Source organism: Eriocheir sinensis, unplaced genomic scaffold (assembly GCF_024679095.1).
Source record: "Eriocheir sinensis breed Jianghai 21 unplaced genomic scaffold, ASM2467909v1 Scaffold1086, whole genome shotgun sequence".
NCBI classification, from domain to species: Eukaryota; Metazoa; Arthropoda; class Malacostraca; order Decapoda; family Varunidae; genus Eriocheir; species Eriocheir sinensis.
This window is the reverse complement of record NW_026110392.1, coordinates 10,369-13,824: the sequence shown is the minus strand read 5'-3', so window position 1 is coordinate 13,824 and position 3,456 is coordinate 10,369.

Genomic DNA, 3,456 nt, shown 5'->3' with positions numbered 1-3,456 from the left:
CTTCGGGTTGGACTTGGCTTCGCGCGCAATCTGCTTTTCATAGTCGCGTTTACGCTGGTGTATGAGAGATCTGCAAGCTCTCAGGCTTTGATGGTACTGTTCGCGAGCCTCGTCAGTGCTGTTGTCCTTTAGCAAGTTTTATTTTCTCTTCTTTAAATTAATTGCCTGTTGAACTTGGGTAGTCATCCATGGTGGGCTTGTGGCATTATTTGTTCTCATAGTCATCATGGGAACAGTTGTTCTCTCTACCTCTAGGAGTTTGTTCTTGAAACCGTTCCACGCGCCGTCCACAGGAGTGAGGGTCATGAGTTCCCATGTTGTCTGGGTTAGCAGCTCACGAGCGAGATTAAAATTGGCTCTTTTGTAGTCTGGAATCCTGGACGTGTTTTCGGTGAGTTCATGGTCTGTTCTGATCTTTAGGCGAATTAGGTGATGGTCGCAACCACTTAGTTTTTCGCCGACCTGACATTCACGCGTGAGATCTGAATCACTCACGAGTACTAGGTCTAATAATAATAATTCTCTTGTCGGTTGGGTAACAATCTGAGTTAGAAAAGTGTCCTCTAACATTTCGAGCAATCTGTTACCCTCCCGATCTCCAATCATCGAGGTCCAGTCAATGTTGGAACAGTTAAAGTCCCCGATAATGACTGACTGTTTGTTTTGTGTTATGGTGTGAATTTCCTCGTACAACGCTTCGTCGTCCGCTGCTTGTTGCTTTGGAGGTCTGTAAACGGTTCCAATCGTTATTTTGTTGTGCTTGCTAGTCTCCAGTTCGACATATACAGAGTCATATTTTCTGAGTCCTCTTTGGATATTTTCACGGCCGGGTATTTGTTCTTGACGTAACATATAACACCTCCTCCTTTCTTGTGAAGTCTGTTCTTGTAGAAGCTCTCGTATCCCGGAATTGAGAATTCGGTCATTAGGTGGTCAGAGGTGGCCCACGTTTCGGTGATGGCAATCACGTCCGGTCTTTCTACGTCAACGTAGGCAAGTAACTCATCCCGTTTGGGTATTAAGCTCCGCGCGTTGGTGTATAGAACAGAAATGTCCTTTTTGCCTTCAGTGCTTCGAGGCACAGTAGTCCGGTGTCTGCGTGTGTTTTCTGTTGGAGGCCTTGGTGTATGATGGGCGGTCTCTTCTGGTTGGTTGTTTACGATACTTTGGTGCCCCTCCCGCGCTCGGAGTTTTTTGAGTACAAAAGTACCTCCTCGTTCAGCAACCTACCAAGCCGTGCTGAGCCAAGCGCATTGAGGTGAAGACCGTCAGGACGGAAGAGGTCGGGTATATCATAGAAATGATCCGACAGACATGCGAACGAAACTTCCTCGTCCTGACAGAGGTGCTTCAATCTGTTGTTGATGTTTGACGCCTTTCTGTGGAAGCCTGTGAAGGCGTTGATTCTCGGAAGAATCCCGGAGACAATGATGTGGCGTGACTTTTCCTTGTAGCAGCGGATTACTCGTCGGTAGTCGGCTAAAATTTCCTCCGTGCTCGTTGTTTGAACGTTGTTCGTGCCAGCGTGCAAAAGAAAGAGTGTGTCCTGTTCTCTGTGGTCTGAGACTAAGTCTGCCGCTTCTTCTATATCTTGTAGTTTTGAACCAGGAATACAGTAGCGTCTCCTGTTCTTGATACTTCGTCCACAGAACTCAGTCAATTGTTCTCTAATAATGCTGTCACCCACCAGTTTTATGTTAACCTTGGTGTTGGCCCTTGATCCGGGGAAGTGTGATCCGTCTTCACAGGAGATTGCTGGGAGGATGGTCTTGCGTCTTCGTCTGCAAGCTAAGGAGGAGAAGGAGGAGGAGGAGGAGGAGGAGGAGGAGGAGGTGTAGGAGGAGGAGGAGGAGGAGGAGGAGGAGGAGGAGGAGGAGGAGGAGGAGGAGGAGGAGAAGAAGGAGGAGCTCGGAGGCAGACTGAAGGAAAACCATAATGCGTCCTGCGTCCTGCCGATGTCGCCAATGTTTCTTTCAGGAGTTAGTGGGTCTTGGGAGGCGGACGAACCATGGAAGAGGAGGAGGAGGAGGAGGAGGAGGAGGAGGAGGAGGAGGAGGAGGAGGAGGAGGAGGAGGAGGAGGAGGAGGAGGAGAAGGTTGGTTTTGTAGTCTGCCTTAATAAGGACTGGAAGTATCGAAGAAGCGAAAAACAAGTGTTCGAAAGTCTTGTTACTTCCAGGCCAACTTTTACTTTCGGTAGCTTTTCCGACTACTTTACACACACACACACACACACACACACACACACACACACACACACACACACTCTCTCTCTCTCTCTCTCTCTCTCTCTCTCTCTCTCTCTCTCTCTCTCTCTCTCTCTCTCTCTCTCTCTCTCTCTCTCTCTCTCTCTCTCTCTCTCTCTCTCTCTCTCTCTCTCTCTCTCTCTCTCTCTCTCTCTCTCTCTCTCTCTCTCTCTCTCTCTCTCTCTCTCTCTCTCTCTCTCTCTCTCTCTCTCTCTCTATCTCTCTCTCTCTCACTCTCTCCTCTCTCTCTCTCTCTCTCTCTCTCTCTCTCTCTCTCTCTCTCTCTCTCTCTCTCTCTCTCTCTCTCTCTCTCTCTCTCTCTCTCTCTCTCTCTCTCTCTCTCTCTCTCTCTCTCTCTCTCTCTCTCTCTCTCTCTCTCTCTCTCTCTCTCTCTCTCTCTCTCTCTCTCTCTCTCTCTCTCTCTCTCTCTCTCTCTCTCTCTCTCTCTCTCTCTCTCTCTCTCTCTCTCTCTCTCTCTCTCTCTCTCTCTCTCTCTCTCTCTCTCTCTCTCTCTCTCTCTCTCTCTCTCTCTCTCTCTCTCTCTCTCTCTCTCTCTCTCTCTCTCTCTCTCTCTCTAACGTGGATCGATCGTCTGTCCATAGTTTAGTGTGCTCTTCATTCTAAGCCCCAGCGTAAGGTAAACTTTAAGAGGGCTGCCCATTATTCCTACCTGTTCAACAATTAATTAATTTCCTAAAGACCCCCCCTGCCCACCTTTCTATCCTGATTCATCCCTCCCTCCATCCTTCCTTTATTCGCCTTTTTCCTCCTTTCCATCATCTGTGTCTTCCTACCTTTCCCAACCCTCCCTTCACTGTCGCTTTCTTTCCCTCCTTTTTTCATCCAATAATTCCCCTCTTCTCTCGACTCGCTCTTTCTTTCTACCGCAGTCATGTTTTTCACCACCCTCAACTATATTTCCTCCTTTTTCTCAAACATTCTTTTCCTCTATTTCCCCCTTCGTAGTGTATCATATTATGTTTCCTTCTCTTTTATCCATTTGACCGTCCTTTTCTTTTTCTTTCCCTTCCTTTCATACACCTTTCTTTATCTTTCTTCCTCCCTGCGTAGCTCCTATCATACCGTCGTCATTCCTCCATCTTCACTCCTTTCCTATTTATGTTCCTCCTACTTCCTCCCTCCTCCTCTCTCCTTCTCTCACCCTTCATCCTACAACTTCATCCTGCTTCATCTCTCTCTCTTCCTTCCCT